Genomic DNA, 26,766 nt, shown 5'->3' with positions numbered 1-26,766 from the left:
CTTAGTTCTGCCTTGTGAATGTGTCTGTTCATTGTATTGATCAATTTAATGCTTTTGTGTGTGACTCCTAGCAACATTGTAATTTCATGTATTCTTTTTCAATTTATGTGGAACGTATAATGAATACTGCTCAATAGATTTTAGTTCAGAAATGTAAAATTAAAATGAATCTGTTCTGTGAATGTAATTTATGGTTCGGAATGTATATAAATTAAACATTTCAACTGATATTGAAATTCTAAGAAAAATTTGTTTTTAAATGTAAGTATTACATGTCCACTTTGTTTTCCAAGATGTCTTTATTCATTGTGTTAAAGATCTGGAAACATAAAGGGTAATTTTAAAAAGAAAAGCATATTCGTATAAATTTGTTAAATTTAAACACAAAATGGCAATATTCCTGCAAAAATAAAGGGAAAAGCGTTTAATGCTTTGTATGTTATACAAGTAAGATTGTAGAGTGCACCAGAACATATTAATGGATATACCTACTGCAGTTTGAGCTTTAATAATTTATACTTTTGACATCAATGAATACCTTTGCAGATGTTAACAGCAGGAAAGATTTCAGGAACGATGCACTTAGGTAGTTCAACTGGAAAGGAAAACAAAGGATATTAAATCTATTCATTGGTTAAAACTAATTAGTTCAAACAATAATGAAACAATCCAGGGTCTTGAGCAAAATAGGGAACATGTGTCAATTTAAAAAAAAACCTTCAAACATAGAGGGCTACATTTTGGTTTTAGGACAGGAAAGAGAAACCATGATACAGGTCCTGAAACTGCTCCTGTTCCAGGGTGTGGTGTGGGTGTTTCTGGAAACAGCCACTCTTCGAGATTTTGACCTGGATTAGGATATTTTAGAATTAGAATTAGAATTAGCTTTTTGTCACATGTAAACAAGTACAGGGATACAGGAATACAGTGAAAAGTTTATAATATTGCCATTCCAGGCATCATCTTAGGCACAAGAACCTAGATACAAAACCTTAGGAGAAGAATAGGACAAAAAACAAATAAATAAAACATTCAACATTACAGTTCTTGTCAGTATGAAGTAGTAAATAAGAAATAAAGTTAAAATTTCCAAACTGCAGAGCTTCTTTAGCAATGGGCCTGCAGTCAGTCCACACCGGGCTCTCCCCACAAGGGCTCTGTCTCTCACCCGTGCTGGGCTTGATCTCTCCTTCGTGCTAGCTTTGATCTCTTGATCCACTCCCCACAACATTGCCATCACGCTACCAACTACCATCGGGGCTCACTAACAATATCACCAGAGGCTGCCAGAGTCCCATTCCAGTGCCACTCCAGGCCCCCAACTGCTTCTGTGATGCCACCTCCATGACCGAGCTCCCTCCAGAAGGTAAGTAGAGAGAAAAGCTAAACTAAAACACAAAACAGAAGCAAGGAAAAAAAAAGGAAAAGTGATTGGTGTGGCGAGTTCCAGCTCTAGAGACCTATATACCACCATCTAGGACAGCTTGGATCCCCCTCAATTAGGATGGAAACAAGTTTCACTGTTTAAGTAAGGGTGTTAAATGCACTCTTCTGGGCAATGGCCAGGTGCACTACATGGTAAATAAATGAGAGGTTGTTCAAACATGAGTCAATCTTTCAGCAACTATTAAAAAGAAAAGTCTGAAAATAATGCTTGTGGGTGTACCTCACCTTTAAGATACTTCACCTATAAGAATTCCATACACTTATACACTGCATATAATAGGTTGTAACTCCACTTAACCAATTCGTTTGGCTGTGGGTATGCATGCTGAATACACAAAAATCTGTGGTATGTATCATAACTTGTAATATATTTACAGTTTTAAATAAACAAATCCACAGAGTTAATCAATCCCTAACAAGCTATTCCCTATTAGACTGTTGTTAAACCTGGACCCTGGGCTTGTTAAGGTCCTTTATGATGAGACATGAACTGGCTCCTCTTCCGTGTTTATCCAACAACTCAGTTAATGTCAACAAGGTTAATTTAGAAACAGATAACTTCTCGTGTGGATACTTCTCTCCCCAAAATCCAAATGAACTTGTTTTTAACAGCAGCCAATATAACCAGGATTTCTTGATTAACAAAGTATGAGTTTATTAACAAGTGAACATAAGACGAATTAAAAATGCAACACATATACTCACGGATTAGAAAAGGAAGTGAATCCGTTAGTGACAATCATGGAAGCAGTCCGACATCAGAGATGCAACAAAAATTGCAGCAAACTTTATATTTTAGAACCAAATATGGAAGATAAATACAATACTTCAACTTACTTCTAAATTAGTGAATATAAAATCTCAGTTTTCCTTGCTAAAGCGAAAACTGACATTTTAAAAGGAAAAAGCTAAAACAAAAAGTTCAGGATAAATGCAAACTCAAGAATACTATCTATTTTCAAGATGGTATACTCTTTATGGGCTACGTCTGATTAGCTTAAAAAATGAAAAGTTTAAAGAGAAAGAAAGACATCAGGACTAACTACAAGCTGTATATCAATCATTCACTGAAACAACTGGCAGTTTAGAGGAGCATTTTGAGAAATTCACCCAAAAAATACATCAGTCTCAGTAGGAGCAGCTATAGAAACATTGGCTTGAGCTGAAAGCAAGACTGGAGAAATTGTCAGATCTGCAAAAACAAGTGGAGATGCACAGCACGCACAATAAGGGGTTATAACCAGTCTGATAACAGTACTTTCAGAAATAAATGGCCGAAGGAAAGAACACATAAATAAAACATAGAGGAAACCAAACAATCATTGAAGCAATAAGTGTAAGAGGCCCAGGCATCCAAGAAAACAAAGGAAAGTAAAAGTTGAGAAGGTTGGACCATAGTTTTACCATGTCATGAAGAAGAAAATAAACTGGCCCCACAAAAGGCTCAAACTTTGATAGAATTAGATGAATTCAGCGTATAAAAGCTGAAGCTTCAAAATAAGCCAGAAGCTTCACATTATGACACAGTAAATGCCAAAACTATCTGAAGCTCTGAAAGCAGGTTGAGGAAGATGATCAGTGAGTCACTGACCCAGAGCAAAACATAGCTGTTGTGAATTTGGAGAAGTAAATTCTGGGACAGCAAAAATAGAAGAACACACGCAAGAATGACAGGGAAACTCAACAGCACCTCTCAACAGTATCACCTTATGAATCCAAAGGTATCAGTATATACTTCTATGTTATTGAGATACATGGGACAGAATCTTTGAGGGATCAGATCAATGCAGCCTAGGCTGAGATGTGTGGCAGGATTAGGCAACAAGTGCTGTGAGGTCCATCTTACTGTCATAGTTTGTGCTATTCGCAAACAACATGGGAAGATTCTCGCTGGGCAATGCTAATATACTAACTGATGTTCTTTACTGATTGTTGAACACCTTCTTAACACAGCCCAACTTGCCTCACCAATGTTTGTATTCCGATCTTACCAAATTCATCATGCAAGTTCAACATCAGGAAAACTTAACAAGGAAACCAGAGTTAGCATTTGGCAGAAAAGCTCTCATTAAATTATATGGCTGCACAACACTCAAGCGTACTGTACAAAATGATTGGTGTGTCATGTGGATCACTTCCAGTTCTCAAAGTGGCAACTACGCTCAAACCTCGGAGTCCATGCAGTAGAAAACAAACTTAAGGTAATGTTGTCTGGCAGATTAAAATCGTCTCTTGCTGTAAATGACCATCATGGTGGACATTAGGCACCAACATCTCAAGGTACACTCCACGGGTACCAACCAAACACATCCCATGTACAAGCGCATTAGCATCTCACATAGGCCAGCCTCTAATAGACTGCTCATGGCACATCTCTGATCCATTTACAGGACCCATCTGTACATCAATGCTGCGTCTTGAGCTGTACTATCATTGAAATGCTGTAGCAAGAAAACTGCACTCAGGGTCACACACCCAGCTCATAGACTGAACCAGGATGCATCTCCTTGTTTAGCAGGAACTGCCGATGCTGGAGAATCTGAGATAACACGGTGTGAGGCTGGATGAACACAGCAGGCCAAGTAGCATCAGAGGAGTAGGAAAGCTTGATGTTTTGGGTCGGGATCTTTCTTCAGAGATGGGGGAGGGGAAGGGGACTCTGAAATAAATAGGGAGGAAGAGGGAGGCGGATAGAAGATGGATAAAGGAGAAGATAGGGTGAGAGGAGACAGACAGTTCTAAGAGGCGGTGTTAGACCCAGTGAAGGTGAATGTAGGTGGGGGAGTTAGAGAGGGGATAGGTCAGTCCAGGGAGGACAGACAGGCCAGGGGGGTGGGATGAGGCTAGTGGGTAGGGGATGGGGCTGGGGCTTGAGTCGGGAGGAATGGTTAGGGAGGCGGGGACTAGCTGGGCTGGTTTTGGCATGTGGTCGAGGGAGGGTAGATTTTGAAGCTTGTAAACTCCACATTGATAACCCCTGGGCTGCTGAGTTCCCAAGCGAAATATGAGATGCTGTTCCTGCATCTTTCAGCTGGCGTCATCGTGGTAATGCAGGAGGCCCAGGATGGACATGTTGTCCGAGGAGTTGAGGGCTGGGGGGAATTGAAATGGTTCACGACTGGGAGGCATAGTTGTTTGCTGCGAACAGAACAGGTGTTCCGCAAAGCAGTCCTCAAGCCTCCGTTTGGTTTCCCCGATATAGAGAAGGCCACAACGGGAACAGCGGATACAGTATATAACATCGACAGATGTGCAGGTGAACATCTGTTTGATGCATCTCTTGTTTGTTTGCTTAGTTCTCACTCACTTTGTGCCAATCTGAGTACTTGCAGCATCACTGTCATGCATTTGCCTTCCTATCTTTTGATCCCTCAGCCAGAGATACCAGTCTCATATTACTTTTACTTGCTTCGATAGTTAGCACAGATATGAAACTTGTCATGGTTAGAAGCAGTCCCTGGTCACATTAGGGGAGATAACCTTCATTTAGTGGTTCCCAGCACATACAGGAAAGGGCAACCTGAATACCAGTCTTGGGCCTGTTCAGGTTGGTCACAGTCAGGATGCTCTCAACATAAGGGCTGATGAGTTGAATCATTGGCAACCCACCACCAGTCTTGACTCTTTCTGTATATTCTGGGCATTTTTTTCCTCTTGGAATGGGAAAAGACAGGCATTACAGGAGATAAAAGTGGTGTCACAGCTATTATTGTTGGCACAGTTGGGAAGATATCCCAACTGAGTTAACGGACAACACATGCTGCTTAGTGATGTTATATGCTGGGGAGGGTGAGAGTAAGAGTTCAGGTATAGCGAAGTTATGCTTCAATTGTATAAAAGTTTGTTTAGACAGCATTAGCTGTGCAGTTTTGGTCTCCTTATCTCAGGAAGGTGTTATTGCTATACAGAAAATTCAATGAAGGTTCACCAGGATAGATACTGGTAAGATGGTTGGGAAGTCTAGAACCATGGGGCCCAATTTTAAAATAAGAGGAATGCCATTTAGGTTCAAAATTAGGATTCTTTTTCAGAAGGTTGTGAACCGTTGGAATTCTCTACCACAGAGGGCCACGGAGATTCAATATTTGAATATATTTAAGATAGAAATGGATAGGTTTCTATCTACCAGTGGTGTACAGGATTATAGAGATGGGGTGAGTAAAGGGTATTGAAGTGTTTGATCAGTCATATTGAATTGAATGGCTCAATGATATACTCTTATTCCTATGCTCCTACGCGAAGGTAAGATGCTATAGCCACCCATGAGAGTGGCAGAGCATGAGCCTTGATGGGAGTGAGTGCAGTAGTGTAGATAGAGTGAATGTACAGTAACAGAAATACGGTTCTGTCAGAGTGAAGAGGGAAATTGACCTTCTTACTTGCAGTGCAATCTCCCAGTCAACTGTGGATGCTTTCGTCTGGGTTGGCAACTTAGGGTCAGGCTGACATGTTCTGGTGTTGTGGCTTCCACTGTTGGACCTGGGGGAACAGGGAACTGGGGCATCCTACATTGGCTCAACCCCATCCGGCAGGGCCTCCAGGTCACTGCTCACAAAGCAGGGGACTGTTTCTCACATTTCTGACAGGTCCAGGGTAAATGTCAGGAAGCCAGCAGCTCCAGACTGGCAGTGTTCATCTAAGTGCATTAGGGGCTTTTAGAGATAGCACAGGTGCGAGGGATGTCAGTGTTTTTGATGGATATCAGCTGGGTGGGGAGTTGTTCCAGAATGATGCTTGGTAAAATTGGATCAACACAGGACTTGGTAGGTGATTAACAAGATAAGTTTTGTAAAAAAAATGGCAAGAGAACCAACCAGGCTTCATGGCCCAAACCCCTCCAAAAATGTCATTTCAACTTGGACTTAGGGAGGAAAATCAAAATTCGACCTCTAGGCTCACTTATTGTTGTAAACAGTTAAAGTTTTGTTTGGAAAGGAGCAGGATGTTTCATAGGTAACTTGCTGTGAACAGACTTCATATTTAGGAATTCCATACAGTGTGTACACAGCATTGTAACTCCATTGACCAGTTAGCCTGGCTGCGGGTATGCAAGGTGCACACATAGAGTCAGTTGCTCTGCTATAATACCAGTTCAATAACTTGTCATGCGTTTTGATGTTTCAAGTAAAGTCCCGCATAGAGTTAACCAATCCCTCATGAGCAATTAATTATTATCCCATTATCATTAACATGAGTGCCACCATTCTTAGCAGAAGATGGAGAGAGCTGAGGAATCATTCCCCAGAATAGCTTTTGAATGCACAACCATCCAGCAATTAAGATGGGTATAGCTGCAAGCCTGCTGGCTGTCAGGATTTAGACAATGGGCTGCTACGTAAATGCAGGCATCAAAACATTCTGTTTTCATGGGCTAATATCTTTGCTAATTTAGTTTGTTGAAAAGAAATTTCAAATGAATGTATTAAGCATTCAAATGTTCATACCACACAGTACAGTTATAGACCATCTGCATTCTTTCACAGATTACATTTTGCTTTTATACCTTTATAGTCTCTGTGATGACAACTGCAGTGCTACTTTACTTTGTTGTGGAGGGGGGAGGTGTGTGGTGTTGGTGATTGTAGAACAAGTTCTCTTAGCGGTTGTCACAGCCATTGTAAATTTGTTTAGCTGACCTTTCTGAATTGTTCTCTCATAATTGATGAGCTGTGGATCATACAATGGTGAATACAAAATAAAGGCACTAAGCGATGTAATTCTTAGTGATAAGGTGCATTTTGCAACAGAATGTAATAACTATTCTTCATGAGGATAAAGTCATTGCTTTGTTAATGGTGTTTCACTTTCTATTGTTACATTTCAATGGAAGCTCATTTTCTGAGGACAGTGGGTAAAACTTTAACTGCACCCTCCACACCAGAGAATGCATATAATTGAGTGCCACAGGGCGTTTATGCCACATCTGACTTTCCCATTCAAAAATATTTAATGAAGAACATCATGGGTGGCATTACACTGGTTGTTCCACCTGATTCAGTCTATTTCCCATCCAGTGAATTTGATCAAAATAGAGTGTGGTTTTTTTGCCTAACAGTCATCAAGACAGTTCATAAAAGTACATATTCCAGAGGACAAACCAACATTTAAACTGTAGCATCACATTTAATGTTGGACACTGTGCTATGAGGTTTGCAAGTGGCGTCTGGTTGGGTATAGTCAATACATTGTTTGTCATGAAGAGCCAAATGGACAAGCTATTTGACATAATCTACCAGTCCTTGGAATGTTAGACCTACATTCCTTGCATCACAACAGCATTGAAAATGATATACCATATTACTTAACTTATGCAAAAAGCAGAATGTCTTTTTGGCTTGAAGGCAGCATCTTGCTAGAGGCACAGTAGAAGCGTAAAACAGCTATATTCACCTACTTCTCAAAATTTTGAGAACCTAACTTTTTCAGTTGAGGGAATACCTAGGCAGCAGTTGATAACTCTGTGCAACCTCCTTGAACATTCATATTGCAATCAGATGCCATATTTCTGAGCATGATCTGAAGTAGACTGGGTACTTTTCAGTGGAAGGACTGATGACCTTAGGGCCTTCGATGAGTTTGCATAACATTGAACAAAAATGATCTGATCAAGGTAGCAACTGTCCTGCAGGAAGACTTCGGTGTGCTCTATTTGAACATCAAGCCTACTTATGAGGTTTTTGTCAAGGTCAATCTTATAGCACATGGAATTGTAGGAATCCAACTTGTACACTAACTTGTATATTGAAGAGTCTACTGACTGATTTTTAAACTAAGGCATAAAAGGTAAACAGCTCATCTGATCATTAAAAAATGCAAGGAAATTCTTATGTGCAGTTGCAGATTCAAATGCAGCAAACATCAACAACTAATCAAAATATGTAAGGTGTATGATCTGAGATAACATGATGTGAAACTGGATGAACACAGCAGGCCAAGCAGCATCAGAGGAGCAGGAAAGTTTGACATTTCGGGTTGTGATCCTTCTTCAGAAATGGGGGAGGGGAAGGGGATTCTGAAATAAATAGGGCGACGGGGGAGGTGGTTAGAAGATGGATAAAGGAGAAGATAGGGTGAGAGGAGACAGACAGGTCAAAGAGGCGGGGTTAGAGCCAGTAAAGGTGAATATATGCGGTGAGGTAGGGAGGGGAGGATGGACAGGCCATGGAGGTGGGATGAGGTTAGTGGGTATGAGATGGGGTTGGGGCTTAAGGTGGGAGGAATAGTGAGGGAGGCGGGACTAGCTGGGCTGGTTTTGGGATGTAGTGGGGGAAGGGGAGATTTTGAAGCTTGTGAAGTCCACATTGATGCCTTGAGCTGCGGGGTTTCTAAGCGAAATATGAGATGCTGATCCTGCATCTTTCGGGTGGCGTCATTGTGGCAATGCAGGAGGCCCAGGATGGACATGTCATCCGCGGAATGGACGGGGGAAGTTGAAATGTTTGCAACTGGGAGGTGCAGTTGTTTGTTGCAAACTTAGCTTAGGTTTTCTGCAAAGTGGTCCCCAAGCCTCCGATGTAGAGGAGGCCACAACGGGAACAGCAGATACAGTATATCACATTTACAGATGAGTAGTTGAACATCTGTTTGATGTGAAAAGTCTTCTTAGGGCCTGGGATGGGAGTGAGGGGGGAGGTACAGGGGCAGGTGTAGCACTTGCTTCGGTTGCAGGGAAAAGTGCCAGGGCTGCTGGGACTGGAGGCAAGTGTGGAGCAGACAAGTCTGCCTCTTTGTAGGTTACATGGAACAATCCCTCTTCCAAAGCTACACTGGGCCTATTCCCCATCTCTTCCTCCGTTACATTGATGATTATTTTGGCGCCGCCTCGTGTTCCCACTAGGAGCTCGAACAGTTCATCCACTTCATTAACACCTTCCACCCTAACCTTGAGTTTACCTGGACCATCTCTGACACCTCTCTCTCCTTCTTGGACCTCTCTGTCTCCATTTCTAGCATCCACCTGGAAACCAATATCCATTTTAAGCCTACCGACTCCCACAACTACCTAGAATATTCCTCCTCTCACCCACCTTCCTATAAAAAGGCCATTCCCTATTCCCAACTCCTTTGCCTCTGCCGCATCTGCTCCCGAGATGAGGCATTCCACTCCCGGACATCCCAGATGTCCTCTTTTGTCAAGAACCGCAACTTACCCTCCACAGTGATTGAAAATGCCCTCGAACGTGTCTCCTGCTTTTCTGACAACTCATCCCTCACACCCCCATTCACAATAATAACCAAAACAGAATCCCCCTCGTCCTCACGTACCACCCCACACCAACCTCCAAATCCAACGCATCATCCTCTGACATTTCCGCCATCGGTAATCTGGCCCCACCACCAAAAGACATTTTTCCCTACTTACCTTTATGTGCTTTCCGGAGGGACCACTGTCTCTGTTACTCCCCTGTCCGCTCCACACTTCCCTCCAGCCTCAACAGCCGCGGCACTTTTCCCTGCAACCGAAGCAAGTGCTACACCTACCCCTATACCTCCCCTCTCAGCCCATCCCAGGCCCTAAGAAGCCTTTTCACATCAAACAGATGTTCACCTGCACATCTGTTAATGTGATATACTGTAACCGTTGTTCCCGTTGTGGCCTCCTCTACATCGGAGAAACCAAACGGAGGCTTGGGGACCTCTTTGCAGAACACCTACACTGAGTTTGCAACAAACTACTGCACATCCCAGTTGCGAACGATTTCACCTCCCCCCACCCCCACTCACTCCTTGGACGACATGTCCATCCTGGGCCTCTTGCATTGCCACAATGATGCCACCTGAAAGATGCAGGAACAGCATCACATATTTCACTTGGGAACCCTGCAGCCCAATGGTATCAATGTCGGCTTCACAAGCTTCAAAATCTCCCCTTCTCCGATCATATCCCAAAACCAGCCCAGCTTGTCCCCGTCTCCTTAACCATTCCTCCCACCTCAAGCCCCACCCCCATCTCCTACCCACTAACCTCATCCTGCCCCTGACCTGTCCATCCTCCCTAGACTGACCTATCTCCTCCCTAACTCCCCACCTACATTCACCTTCACTGGGTCTAACACCGCCTCTTAGAACTGTCTGTCTCCTCTCACCCTATCTTCTCCTTTATCCATCTTCTATCCGCCTCCCCCTGTCTCCCTATTTATTTCAGAATCCCCTTCCCCTCCCCCATTTCTGAAGAAGGGTCTTGACCCGAAATGTTCAACTTTCCTGCTCCTCTGATGCTGCTTGGCCTGCTGTGTTCATCCAGCTTTACACCTTGTTATCTCAGATTCTCCAGCATTGGCAGTTCCTACTATCTAAGGTGTATGATCTTATGTGTCATTCCATTGCAGAATTGTTTCTCATAAAGATATTTGCAAGTGCTGGTCCTAGTGAGGGTTTCATGGCTACGCTTGTACTCGGCATTCATGATCTAATTAAAATGAACTCAAACAGCATGTGCTGCTGCGATCATAAGGCCAACAAAAACTGATTCATGCATTGGTGGCAGATCTAGGTCATCTTGCTGTAGTGAAATGCTGTAACCTCTTTGAGTGATGCCCTGGTGAATAGGCTGGCAATGTCAAATGAGCACACAAGCATTGTATTGCTATCAACGCATAAGTCCTGTATGGTCTCCACAAATGTAAGGAATCTTATACCATGCAAATAGAGAAGTTGCTCAACACTGATTGTAGCAGTTCACATAACCTCTCAAAAGTTCATGTTGTGCAGAATTGGTCATAGATAGGCCATAAAGGGACATCACATTTGGCAGTCTGTGTCAGCCCAAACATTTGCAGATGCAGTGAACCATTAGGATCAACATCAGGATGTTATGTATCAACGGGCAGCTCACTGCTCTTACACAAGTCCAGTAAACACTTTTACAGCTTGCCTTCAAGTAAGACAATCTGGTTGTCCTAGATGGCAGATCCAATGTATATAAATCTGAAACCTTACCTTAAGCATACTGTGCACTTTGCTCATCTGGTTCCACTTGTTAAGATTAACTATTCCAGTCCTTTTGTCAGGCTTACAGATATGTATGCTCACATTGGCATTGTCACCTTGCAATACTAGCAGATATTCATGTTGCATGTGAAAAATTGACAAGTCATTTGGATTCCAGCAACATGTATACACTAAATCAGCTAAGCATGTCTTCAAGGATTTGCTCTTTTCAGTGGACACTGGTTTGTGGTGGGATGATGAGAGGTGAGGAGTTTGAACTCAGCAAACATCCCTTACCATTTGATGTGGGAATGAAAGCACACCAAAATGGAAACCATGTACAATGACAAACACTTTAGTTTCAGACAATACATGGTAAGAGAGATTTATTATATGCTTAGTGGCATCGATATTGCATTGTCAAACTACTTGGACTTCAGTGAGTTCATGGTGTGGGCATATTCCAAATAAGTACTATTTATGGCATAGTCATCTATTGAGGCAATATAGTAGCATAGATGGATCAAATGGAAAATGAAAGAATTGCAATTTGTTGGATAATGCTGAATTACGTCAATAACCAATTTAACAGTCAGGCTCACAACGTGGCTCATTTGAGTGTTCTGAAAGTTACATATATTAGTGCACAAGGGTGTTGTTATTTTCAGATCAAAAGAATATGTACACAAATTGTGCCTGTTTGAACACAACAAATGGATGGCAGCTATTCGCTGATTCACTTCTTAGAGCAATGCCATGATACCCAGTCAACCTACTTGACTTAAAACTTTTAAAATACCTGGCATTGGTTGTAAATTAGCTGTATAGAACATAGAACATTGAACATAGAACATTACAGCACAGTACCGGCCCTTCGGCCCTCGATGTTGTGCCGACCTGTCATACCGATCTGAAGCCCGTCTAACCTACACTATTCCATGTACGTCCATATGCTTGTCCAATGATGACTTAAATGTACTTAAAGTTGGCGAATCTACTACCGTTGCAGGCAAAGTGTTCCATTTCCTTACTACTCGCTGAGTAAAGAAACTACCTCTGACATCTGTCCTATATCTTTCACCCCTCAATTTAAAGCTATGCCCCCTTGTGCTTGCCATCACCATCCTAGGAAAAAGGCTTTCCCTATCCACCCTATCTAACTCTCTGGTTATTTTATATGTCTCAAGTACTGGGTGCATTCTACATGGTAGTCAATCAATTAGTCAGCACTCTTTTCTCATGCAGCATAAATGTTATTTTATTTCCCTTGAACATTTTTTCCTGCAAAACATTCTGCTGAATGCATGACAAAACATTTTGACAAAATATCTTTAACAGATATACTCATGTTCTGTATAACCAACCAACTGTAGGTCAGGTTATCCCCTCGTCTTTTAAAAAGAAAAGTGAGAAGCAAGTTAGTTATCAGTCTGCAGTGGACTACAACTGGGAGGGGATGTCTAAATCCTGTACAGATTCCCTACCTAATGTATCACTGCTTTTTATTGTCAAGTAGGTAACAAAGGGGTTTCTACCTGATGTATTTTGTTGTCATGGTTGAGGATATGATTAAACTGCAATGAACCAGGAGAGCAAAATGATCAAATGTTGAGCAGAGAGAGAAAAAGAATACAGAAAAGTGTTTGGTGAGAAATTCTAGGCCTTTTAACCTCATGAGCCCAGTCCACAAGTACATGTTACAAACACAATATGCTGGAGAAACTCAGCAGGTCTAGCAGCATCTGTGGAGGGTGGAATAGAGTGAACATTTTGAGTCCAAGAAGACGTTTAGTTCCGAAGAAGTGATAATGGACTTGAAACATTATCGCTTTTTCTCTCTCCACAGATGCTGCCAGACTTCGAGTTTCTCTCGCATTTATGTGTTTGTTTCAGATTTCTACATCTGCAGTATTTGCTTTTATTGCACCACCATCTGCAAACTTCCCTCAAAACCACTCCCCATTCTGACATGGAATTGTATCACCATTCCTTCACTATTGGTGAGTCAGTCAATATACTGGAATCCCCTCCCAAATGGTCAAGTTACAGGACATGGACTGCAAGAGTACAAGAAGGCAGCTAACCAACACCTTCTCAAGAGTAACTAGAACGACAATAAATACTAGTCCAGTCAGCAATGTCCGTGTCCCATCAGTTAATGAATTTTAAGAAAGTATGTTATTGTCCCCATTACTGGCCAGTAAACTCTGTTGGTTGGATGGCTGGTTTGTAAGGCAGAATTATGCCAACTGTGTGGGTTCAATTCCTGCAGCAGTTAAAGTCTGCAGCAATGTCTTGCCTTCTCAACCAGATACCTTGCCTAAGTCGTGGTGACCCTCAGATTAAGCCACCACCAGCTGTGTCTCGCTAATGAAAGAGTAGCCCTTTGTGAATTGGCACCTTTACCTTTACAACTGTTGTCGCCTGATTTGAGGAATGCTAACCTTTTACAGTTCCGATGGAAGGTATTCAACCTGAAATGTTAACTCCCTCTCCTTTGATTTTTGCAAGAGGCCTGACCTGCTGCGCAATTCCAGCAGTTTCATTTTTAATATAACCATTCTTTTCCTATCTCCTCTAAAAAAAATGATGCAGTGAAAAGCAATCTATTTTTCTTGTCATCCCCTGCCCCAGGAGATGTTCCCTTGATCTACATTCACGTAAGCTCATAACTCATTATTGATTTGCTATTTTCAGCCTGTTGCAATATTTAACTTTAATCGATAAAAAAAAATGAAGCTACCCCCAAAAGAAAATGGACCTCTTGTGGATGAAATATCATGGGGAACGATATTGTTAGAAATTATGTTACATGCCCTGCATCAGACCAATTCAAATCTCAATTTTTATAACTACTTGTTTTTGAGCATTTCTCTTTAAAGGATTTTCACCTATTTCAATTGATAAGGGAACTGCTATCTGTATTTCTCTCGTAATTAGTCTCTCATATCAATTCTCCTATCTTGTTATGCTTTTGAATGAAATCTCACTTTCCAGCATTCATACAATGAAATCTCAAAAATTTCATGCAAGTGTAGACTCATACACAGTCTATGTTTTGACTTGTGCATGAAGAACCTTATTTTTATATAAAAAACTATAGATATTAACCAATATTCAATTGAATATTATTTGTATCAGATAGCTATGTTTAGCTATATTCATCATTTGATTAGTGTTATTCCTTGTATCTACTTTCAGCTGGGGAACTGCCTTAAGTTGCTGAAAATACAGTTTTAGTGAAAAGTGCACTTAAGGCTGATAAGTGAGACGTTTAATCTTATTTGAATATCTTATGCAGTTTTATTAAAACTTTGTGGACTGCTGCTTTACCACATCATTAAATTATTTCAGTTAATCATGATAATACCATGGCAGACAATTTGGTACCAATAAATTGGGTATTTGAAACATACAATTGCCTATTGTAATTTCCCAATTTTAATTGATCGTGAATTGTGGTAAAGCTTATATCCAACTTTGCTGTTAACCGGGTCGAATTTTTCCATTTTCAGTTAAAGTGCTTTGATGAGTGAAAGTTACGGTACTTGGACTGTCATGTCTTGGAGCGAACTTCCACTCTTCATCCTATTAGTCATACAACAGAGCTCCTCAGTGCCCAGTTTGAGAAATCATGTGACTGAAGAGGTGGAAGTGCTTACCACTGCCTGAACTTTCCAGCATTCATATTACTAGTGCCTTAACTGTACAGACTATTACAGATGCTGCAAGACACAAATTATCTCTCACACAGTGGTTTCCAGCATCATTACTGAGAATATCACTCTGAATGGTAAGCTTGCTTCTATTTCATGACAGACACCTGGAGGCAATAGGCAAGTTGGTTTAGAGAGGTTCCTGTTTTTACCTGCTGACCACCAACTGAAGCCACACTACATAACATAGTCAGCCTGGGCAGAAATAGTGGCCTGGATCAGAGAAGTCTTATCAGTTAAAAAGAACACTCATCAGTGCCATGAATAAGACAAATGATCTTTTGGACTCTGCAATGGCAAGTGAAACGTTTTAATTTTCCCACCTCATAATCACACAGTCACCACTCACTCCAACTTTGTCTCTCCACAGGCTCCTCACCAAGGTTCATGGGCTGAAATCCTCAATATGTATGCATCATGCTCAATCAACAACTCTCACCCACCTCTTCCTTACAAATCATAAACCCTTCCTTCATTCTGTGCTTCCTACTCAGCCCCCAGGGCCTCCTTGCCATTTTACTTGATCATGCACCACCACTGGACAGTCTTCCATCCATGCACATCATGCTCAACCACCAGGGAAATCCAAGCCTAGCACACACAGTGTCTGATGGATGTGCACAAAGACCTGAACTCCATCATTTTAGCCATAGATACTCAGCATCAATGGCAAGTTGAGAGGGATACAAGGACCTTAAACTCACTGAAGGTGCTTCTTCTTCTCAGGTAGATAGGCTGGTGCCAGCTGACACCCACAGGAAAGAGAAGCCATACAAAGGACCCCCAGAAGCTTCTTCTCGGGCCACACTGGAGGTGCTGGCCCCTCACTCTCCCTGGTCTGCAATGCTGAAGTCGGCAGAAGTCCAAAACAAGGAGGGTGATCCTGCATCTGGGCAGGATGGTCTCAGCAAGCTTGTGCCCTCCAGGACCAAACACCACAAGGGACTACACTCCACTCCCCCTTTCTCAGTCAAGTCTTCGACTACAGGGCAGGCTTCTACAACCCAGGCTGCAGCATCAGAATTACACTTAGATATAGTGGGAGGGAAAGGAGGAGGTGGCACAGGCAACATATTATTATAAATAATCTTAAACCTTTATAAACCTGTTTTACTTGCCATCTCAAACTGTCTGCCTGAATATCATTTTCACTGTCACACCTGGTTGAGTCACACCCAAGTGAGACATGAGCAGCCTTTTTGAATATCTGAAGGTTCAAATAATTTATAATCGTCAAGCATTGCTGATCTCTCACAAGACACTGACTCATTGACTGCCAGTAGCTTCAGTCAACCTGGATCGTTCAACTATTGTTTTGATGTACACAGCCAAGATGTTGCACTTTGATTTGAACAACACTGAGGTTAAGCACACTGCGCACAGATTGCGCTAGGGCCTGGCTCGCACACATCATTCCACACTTACACCCACATTGTGAGTCAGAGTATGGAGAAAGTGATGATTCAACATATCTCTGGCGGGAACTGTTCATGTTATGTATCAGCTTTTCAACAGAATGAACTGCCATTCAAGGCTGACAATATGTACATAAGGTAAATCATGAGTCCAATCTCCTCATGATGTGGTGGTCTGCTGAGGAAATCTGCAGAAAATGCTACGTCTCACAGAATCAACTTTGTCTTATGGATGCACATGCAATTCCGCATTCTGCCACACTCAGGGTTATTGAAAGGTTACTGGTAATGGAAGGGTCGAAAGGAGATTCCTAGAATTCCTCTCAACATGCTGGCTATCATGAGAGACTTCATTGCACAACACTCAGATCTGGTAATAAAAATAGAAGGTACTGAAGAAAACAGAAGTATACTTATTGAGGACATGTAGGTGACACGGGTGACATGTTGTGAATAACTTTGCACTTTTATAAAATATCTTCAAGGATTCCATTCTACTTTCCCAGTTTCTCTGTCTCAATCACATCTATCCTGACGATGCCACATTCCATCAGGTTGCCTCAGACATGTCCAATGTCTGCAGTGCAAACATATGCAGGTTAGGTGGATTGGCCATGGTATTTTGCCCCAGGTGTTCAGGGATTTGCATGCCAGTTGGATTATCCAAGGGGGATGCAGGGTTACAGCGACTGTGTAGGGGGTGGGTCTGGTTGGGATGCTTTGGAGGGTCAGTGTGGATTTGATGGGCCAGCTTCCACATTGTAGGGTTTCGATGATTCCACGTGCTTCCATCATGGTTGACAAGGCCCTCAACTATGTCTGACCCATCTCCGAAACTTCTGCCTTCACCCATTACCCTCCCTGTCAGGACAACATTGGGTTTCTCCTTTGTCCTCATTTACCACCCCAACAGTCTCCGCATTCAAAAGATCATCTTCTGCCATGTTCACCACTTCCAGCAGGATATCACTACCAAGGCAACTTCTGCCCTCCTCAACTGTCAACATTCCATAGGGATCACTCCTTTTCTGCCACTCTGGAAAGCAATGAAGGCAATATGAAGTATACAAGGAAGAGCAAAGTGAGTGAACAATAAGACAGTAAGCTAAGAGCCAAGAAATGCATCTTGCGAAAATGCCTGAGATGTGTATGTGTTCCTGTGTGCAGCTTGACCTGGCAGAAGTGTGAAAATTGTGTGTGCAAAGAGTCAAAAGGCTAAAGTGGTGTTAGAGCTGGTCTGAGAGCAGGTACAATGATGAGGTGAGAATATGTGTTTGCCGATGCTAACTTGCATGGTTGAAATGTCTGGAGAGATGGACTCCATAGAACATGCAGGGACAGTGGGCTGCATACTCATTTGGATGATGGCCAGGACAAGCATTTGGAGTGCTGTAACTGCAGCTACCCACTCTGGTTTACATATTGGGAGCTTACGGCACCTAATTTATCAGAGAGGGTGTGGAGAATTGGAAGTGGCACAGAAATAAGGCCAGGTAGGCTATTAATGACAGGCAAATGCATGAAAATAAGTTGGTGGTAGCTAATTAGTGATCTGAAGTCGCCACTGAAGGATTGGGGAAGATCACAAATAATTTTCCTCAACATCGAGATTCTGAAATTTTCTTTTGTGCCATAGTTCCATAACTTTCTTACTGTTGCCTATGCCGCACTAGACAGCAGAAAACCTACCCACACCCCATCACCATATTTCAGACTTTATCAAAATGTACATTTCCTGTCAAAGGTATCATATCTTTTTTCTGTTATTATTGCCTTCTGTAAACAGTTGGCTTATTTTAATTATTTTTATTCCCCCAGGAATACAGTGTCCAGATATGTATCCTGATTCTAAATGAATGATTGACTTTTGAACTCTGAAAATCCTGTCTGGTTCCATCCACCAGTAACACACAGTGATGTCTTCTGAAATATTGCATTTAAACTAGATAAATAAATACTTTCCATAAAGAAAAAATAAATCTTGAGTCTGAGACACCATTTTATAGCAAGTTAGGGGAGGTTGTCTTCTGGAACCCAACTAAAACTGCTTGAAGTGCAGGTAATACATAGCACAGTTCAGAATTTGTTGATACGATGCTTCATTTAAAACAATATAATTTGATTTTTTAAAAAGGTTATATTCCAGAATTTTTAAAAATCAGTTAATTAATTTTGATTTAAATGTTAAAGTTATTTCCGATTCCTGTACGGTTTGTTATAGGCAACAGATGTAAGGCAATGGCTGTTCAGTAATTTGGGATCATTATATCTAAAGAAGCGCTGGTATTCTGTATTTTCATGGATCATTGATAATCTTAAGCTTTGTAACTAACGGCAAGTAAAATTATAGTCTGTGATGTCATTCCTCATTATCCCAATGCAGAAATTTCAGGAAATTTTGCAATGGACTTATACCATAACTTATACGCTGGAATAATTTTCTAGGACTTTTGTATGACATTACCCTGCAACCAAGGCAGCTCATAGGTCAGTATAATTAGTCCACCTAATTAAAATCAATAGCAATTCTAAATCTATTGCCTCGTAAATTGAAAAATAATGGCGTTGGAGGCCAGAGATTTACAAACTTCTGACTGAGAAAGCAGGTTTTGTTTAAGGGTCATAAAAAAGAAAGAAACAATAGAAAATTAATGCATTGATTATTACCTAATCTAATTAAAGAGACTGCAAAAATGATCCAATTGTCAACTAGAGATAATAGGAACTGAGTTTCAACTAGTATGTTTTAAGGGAAGATTAGGTAAATTGCAATTGGATAAGGAAAAATTCTATTTTGAAGATTGAGTTCCAAAGTAATGCATTGGGAATTTACAAATTTCAATTCTAACTGTATTTTTTCCACAAGAACACAAACTGTATGTGGAAGCATTCAATTTAAATCATTGTCTGAGGAAAATAGCAAGGCTATATATGAGCTATCTGCTTAAAATCAGAATATCTTGCAGTAGAATTGTAACGTCATTATGTTAATTATATTCACAAAGTCAATGCCTATCTCTGCCAGAATCTGCCATAAAAACATCAGATATTTTGCAATTATTAAATGCAATTGTGAATGTAGTGAAATCTTCATAACCTAACATGACAGTATCATGAATTTTAATTTTATTCTACAATTCTGTGAGTCATGAAATAAGGCGATAAAGGTAGTTGATAAATAAATCAGAAAAAGACATCTTTTTCTTCTGCTTTGTCATCATCTGATTTGCTACTGAGGTGAAAATATCAATACGTTTACTGGATAATTTTAGCTCACCTGGTCTTGTGATATGTAAAATTTCTAAGCATGCAATCAATTCATTATCAGGAGCTAAACAATTCATCTCATTATGTGAAGCCTTAAATTCCATTTTCTGCCTCCAAATGTCTTTGACTGGAGTTTGACTAGTTTTGTCTTTTGATTGTGACATACGGAGATTTGTGGCAAAGCTAAAATGTATTTCTACTTCTAATTACCCTTGAAAATGAGCTGATAATCTGTTTGTTAGTTGTGTTGCAGACTGTGTGGTAGAAGTACTCCCTCAGTATTGCTAGTTAGGGATTTTCTGGATTTTGACTCAATAAATGATGAGGAAGTGGTAATATATTCTCAAGACAGAATGATAAACATCTTAGAAGGAGGCTTACAGTTAGTAGTGTTCCCAGGGGCCTTCTCCTCTTGGACTTGATGTGACAGTTGCTGCAAGGAACACCTTGTGACTTAGAGCAGGTTATTGCTAGCAAATGGTAGATATTGCAAATGTAGTGCTGCTTATGGAAGGAATTAATGTTTGATATAGGGAATAGGGTGTTGATCAAAGGGCTGCTTTGTCTTAGACAGTCTTTATTGTAACTGCCAAAAACAAAAACAGAACTCTGTTTTTGTTTCTGATTTACGGCATACACAGTTTTTTTTGGATTTTCAATAACGAAAAGGCTTTAGGACCCTAAAACAAGCTAAAGTGATACCAGGGCACTGAGCTTCTCCATATTGAACATAAATAGTAAAGTATGGTTGCAGTTAATGGGAATAGCTAAAATAGGAAGATAGAAATACACGCAGAGAAGCATGTGGTACAGACCAACTTGAATCATATGATAAAGTTATGGGGCAGGCTTTCAATAATGTAGCAGTAATATTAGAGCCTGGTATATCTCTGATTAGTATGCATGGTAGTACTAATTTTAACAAGTAATGAAGAGTGTTCTAAAGAAGTCTTAGCCCAAAGATAGTTCTTAACCTTGCCTTCTCCTTGAGCTGTGTGTCTTGAACTTAAATTTGTGGGCTGGGTATAAAACCACATGACAGAACAGTACTGCACTCATCCAGATAAGTAGAATGTATTACATTACAGTCCTGGTTTAAACTTGCAGATTACAAAATGCTTTGGGGAGTTGGACAGTTCATTCACTAGAGAATATCTAACCGCAGCCCAGTTAATGGTGATATTGATGGTGGGTAGTGTGTTAGAATGACTGCTGCAAGCGATTTGTTTCTTGCTTGTTGGAGATCGTCATAGGGATCTTGTGGCGCAGTCATAGTGACTCTACCACTGAATTGAGAGGCCTGGGCTGAAGTCCCATCTGCTCCAGAGGTGCGTAATAATATCTCTAAACAGGTTGTCTAGAAAAGTAGATTGGAGACAGTCACTCATTAAGATTTGTGCAACATAAAAATTACTTGCTACTTATTAGTCCAAGCTTTGCTGGACATATTCTATAATCTCTTGTAACCAGTTCTAGAATTTCTGCACTAGAACAATGAAGTATGCCATCATAGATCATAATCTCATTTCTGTTACTCATTGGGTTGCATCCTTAAAGATTTGCAATGACCCATGAAAACATAGAAGACCAATGCTACTTTGGAGGTAATTATCTCAAATTACTGAACAGCCATTGCATTAAATCAAAACAAGGTACTGAGCAGAAACACTCAGAAGTACACACTCCATCTTCAGTAACACCTCATGTAATTGTTCTGTGGGATATGCTTCCCGGATACCTGAAATATATCATAAAATAACCTTAACACTTAAATCCAAATTAATTAACTGATTTTTTTGAAAAAAGTTTCTGAAAAATAACCTTTAAAGAAATAAAATATCACTGTTTTAAATGAAGCATTGCATCAACAAATTCCGATCTATGCAATTCATTACCCACACATAAAGCAGTTTTAGTTGGGTTCCAAGAGGCAACCTGTCTCCTCAACCCCCACCCTGCAATGAGATGGTGGCTCAAACTCAGGATTTATTTTTTACTTCATGAAAAGTGTATTTACTTATCTAATTTGAACATAATATTTCAGAAACAGTTTTGAGGAAAGGTCACACAGGCTCACAACATTCCAACTGTGTTTTCTCTCCACAGGTGCTGCGAAACTGCTGACTTTATCCAGCACATTTTGTTTCTGTTTGTTTCAGATTTACAGCATCCGCAGTTCTTTGCTTTGTTTTAGTGTTTAATTCAGTGCCACATCTCTTTAAGGTAAGTCCACCTTGAAGATATTCTGCTCCTCTCTCTCTCTGGCAGAATTTTTATTTTAATCTTTTTTCTTTTTCACCGTCATTACGTCTGCTGATGTGCTGTGTGTTTGACAAGATATTTGCCAAAACTCGCTTCCACAGCCATATCTCATTCCTTAGTGACTGCCTCTGGCTGAAATTCACCCCAGTGCTCATGTGAAGTGTGGAGAGAGCAGCATTTATGCAACAGTTGGCTTGGGGGAGGGTGGAGTTCTGCAGGAGAGAGGCTGTTGATAGTACACTTTCACCCCCCACACTCCACCCCACCCCACCCCATCGCCCCCCACCCCGCACCCCACTGTGTAAATACTACCTCCTCTGAACTTCACGTCAGCTCCGATGAAGAGTTGTCTAGACTCATAGTCATATGGCACTGAAACAGACCCCTGGATCCAACCACTCCATGCCAAACATAATCCCAAACCAAAGTAGTCCCACCTGCCTGCTCTTGGCCCAACCTTTCCTGTTCATATATCCATGCAAATGACTTTTAAACATTTTAATTGGACCCACATCCACCACTTCATTAGGAATTTCATTCCACATACGAACCACCCTCTATGTTAAAAATTTGCCTCTTATGTCTTTTTTAAATCTCTCTCCTCTCACCTTAAAATATGCTCCCTAATCTTGAAATTCCCCATTTTAGGGAAAGGACAACTACCATCAACTCTATCTGTACCTCTCAAAATATTAGCTCGTTCTCTATGGATGCTGCCTGACCTGCTGTGATTTCCAGCACTTTTTGTTTTCAGTACAGATTCCAGCTTTTCAGTAATTTGCTCCTACTCAGATTCACCCCACATAGATTCGAATTGAAGTTTCAACATCTTACGTTTTGAATCCACGCAGGGTCAAAGATATCTCCATAATGTTCTATGCTCCTCAGACAGCTGGTTCGCTGCACCCAGAGATGCACGCTCAATGCCATGCATTTCCATACACGCGCTCAACTTCTCTCTCTCTATCAGCACCACCTCATGCTCCGTGCTCTCAGTTCTTCTTCATTCTTTGGCTCATTTAATGTTTAATTAACTTTTCCCCTTCATTTCAGGCGTGGGTACATAGGAGCAGGGTCATTCAGCCCCTCATGCCCGTTCCACATTCAGTGAGATCATGGCTGATCTGTGGCCTAACTCCATAGACCTGCCTTTGAACCATATCGTTAAAGCTCAGATTTAAAATTAGCAAATGATCCAGGAACCACTGTCATTTGTGGAAGAAAGCTCCAAACATCTACCACCCTTTGTGTACAGAAGTGCTTCCTAACATCTCTCCTGAATGGTCTGAGAAGTTTGGTGGATCCTAACTGAATATTGGTGAGTGGATTTCTGGAAAGAGCCACTTAGGTTTGTGGTATTGTCACAAATTGATAGAGGTTGCTTTCAGTCTGAAGACTGGACTTTGTCTCCATAAACATTGTGCAGTGTTCACTCCCACCAAGCTTGTCAAGTGGAAGGCATTCAATGAGCACAAGCAAAGCCAAAGACAATGGAAATCAGGGGAAAAGCTGTCCACTGGTTGATACCTAACATGGTATGGTTATGGCTGACGGAGGTCAGTCATTTGGGCTCCAAGACATTTGTGCAAACTTTTCTAAGGATAGGATTCTCGGCCAAACCATCTTAGCTGCTTCATTAATGACCTTCCATCTATCCTTAAGTGAAATATTGTGATGTTCACTAACGATTGCACAATGTTCAATATATCAGATACAAAAGCTGTTCGTATCCAGATGCAACAAGACGTGGACAATATCTAGTTTGGGTGGAAAAGTGGCAAGTAAACTTTGTGCCATACAAGTGCCAGGCAATGCTCATTGCCGACAAAGAAGACACTAACCATTGCCACTTGAAATTCAATGGTATTATCATCATTAAATCCTCCACTATCAACACCCTACATGTTACCAGTGATCAGAAACTCAACTGGACTAGCTATATCAGTACTACGTCTACAAGAACTGGTCAGAGGCTAGGGAACCTGCATTGAGTAACTCCCACTTGACTCCCCAAAGCCTGTCCGTCATCTACAACTCAGGGATTTGATGGAACACTCCCACACTTTACTGGATGAGAGCAAAGCTAACAAAGATAAAGAAGTGAGGCATCCCTGACAAAGCAGCCCACTTGGTTGAAACCACATCCATGAGCATTCACTCCCTCCACCACCAACTCTGTAGCAATAGCCCATCTACAAGATACATTTCAGAAATTCACTAAGGCTTCTAAATCCATGACCATTTCCATCTAGAAGGATAAGCATAGCGGATTCATAGGAACACCGCCAATTTTGTTACCCTCCAAGTCACTTGCCATTCTGAATTGGAAGTATACTGTGTTGTTCCAGTATTGCTGGGTTACAATCTTGGAATTCCCTACCTAATGGCATTATGAGCGCATCTACAACAAATGCATGGCAATAGGTCATGAAGGCAGCTCACCATCACCTTCTCAAGAGCAACTAGGGAGAGGAAATAAATTCTGACCCAGCTAATGACACCCATATCCCATAAATGAAAAAGACTCAAATATCTGCAACAGATAATTTGGAGATCATGAAGTCAAGTAGTTTTTCCCTCTGGTTTTCTTGTCAAATACTTTGGGCTGTGTTCTTCAGAATTTGTCTGGCTGAAGCAAAAATTTTATTTAGAGAATGTTTAGTATATACTAAAATATATTAATGGATAATGTTTGAGGAAAGGAGAAATTTTTAACTGCAGCAAAAATATTTTGTTTTGATGTTGAAAAAAGATGCACAGACTTGATTTTGAAACTGAAAATTCAATTGAAATTTCCTTTCTAAATTATTTTGTAGCTCAACAATGCTTTGAAACTAATAAAGTATTTGAGAAGTTGTTTTGAGCGCAGGTGGCACGAATGTTAGGAGGGACATGTCAGAAAGTTGCTCCAGAGTGCTACCTGTTGGCCAGAACCCATAACTACACCGTCACAGACTGTGTTTACAAAGAAGATTTCATCTTAATATATTTTACTTCATTGGATGTGGACAACACCGGCTGGCTAAGCATTAACTGTCCATTCCTGGTTACACTCAAGAAAGTGGTAGTGAGCCCTTTATGGATGAGAATGGGGACTGCAAGGAGAAGGAGTCAACTCAACATGGCACTGGGGGCCTTTCAAGTGGCAGAGGAAATAGGAACATAGCAGCAAGAGGGGAGAGGGAAAATTAGACAGTGAGAAACTGTTCTCTGCAGTGTGATTGTGAGTCCCAAAGGCTGTGTTGCCTGCCTGGTGTCAGAGTTAAAGACATCTCCTTGCCACTGTAATAGAACAGAGTGAGAGAGGAGTTGTCACCGTCCATGTTAATAACAATGATATTGATAGAACTAGAAAAGAGGTTCCGCTGAAAGAGTCAGGGGCTAAAAGAAAATGTGGAACCTCCAAGGTAGTAATCTCAGAATTGCTACTTGGGCGGTAGGTTAGCTGGAATTGGGTAAGTAAGTTGGAAGAATTAAATACATGGCTTAAAGATTGGGTGGAGTTGAATGAGTTTCAGTTTGTGGGCCACTGGCACTAGTCTGAAAGCTGTTTCTGTGGGACAGGCTTCACTTGAACCATATCCTGATGTTTCAAATAACTGGGCAGTAGAGAAGAATTTAAACTAATTAGAAGGGATGGGTTCAGGAGGGAGTTACGTAGGATTTTGAAACAAAAGGACAACTAGTTTTATAATGATACTCAGATTGGGACAGGAAGAAACAGAGTGTACAAGCATAAAAATAGCAGCAAACAATGCCAAAGGGAACAAAATATAGCAAGGCAAAATTAACGGTTCTTTACTTAAGTGCATGTAATATTCAGAGCAAAATAAATGATTTACAACACAAGTAGAGGATAATAGAGATTGGTTTACCTGGGTCTGTATTCATTGGCGTTTAGAAAGATGAGAGGGGATCTGATTGAAATGTCTAAGCTTCTAACAGGGTTGGACAGTTTAAATGTAGAAAGGTTAGTTGGAGAATCTAGAACTAGAGAAGCAGTCTCAGGATGTAGGTAAAGAAATAATGGGAACTGCGGATGCTGGAGAATCCAAGATAACAAAGTGTGAAGCTGGATGAACACAGCAGGCCAAGCAGCATCTCAGGAGCACAGAAGCTGATGTTTCGGGCCTAGACCCTTCATCAGCTTCGCAGTGAGGTTAAAATTGTATCAGAAATAATGGGAACTGCAGATGCTGGAGAATCCAAGATAGATGAAGGGTCTAGGCCCGAAATGTCAGCTTTTGTGCTCCTGAGATGCTGCTTGGCCTGCTGTGTTCATCCAGCCTCACACTTTGTTATCAGGATGTAGGTAGACCACTTAGAGCTAAGATCAGGAAAAATTTCTTTACAAAGGGAAATGGGCCAGTGGAATTCCCCGCCACAGAACTTGTGGAGGCCCCATGTTGCAAAATATGTTCAAGAAAGATTTTTTTTAGATTTAAAGGCAGCAAAATGTGGGGGGGGGCAAGTTGAAATATAACATTGGGATACACTATCAGTCATGATCATTCTGAATGGTGAATCAGGCTCAATGAGCTGAATGGACGACTCCTGATGCTAGTTTCTGTGTTTCATAGAACATAGAACAGAACAGGCCCTTCGGCCCATGATTTTGTGTCAACTTATTATCCTACTCTAAGATCAAACTGTCTTGCATACCCGACATTCTACTATCATCCATGTGCCTATCCAAGAGTCACTTAAATGTCCCTAATGTATCTGATTCC

The sequence above is a fragment of the Stegostoma tigrinum genome, chromosome 20 (genome assembly GCF_030684315.1).
Source record: "Stegostoma tigrinum isolate sSteTig4 chromosome 20, sSteTig4.hap1, whole genome shotgun sequence".
NCBI lineage: Eukaryota > Metazoa > Chordata > Chondrichthyes > Orectolobiformes > Stegostomatidae > Stegostoma > Stegostoma tigrinum.
The sequence above is the reverse complement of the archived record's forward strand: the minus strand, read 5'-3'. Positions refer to the sequence as shown.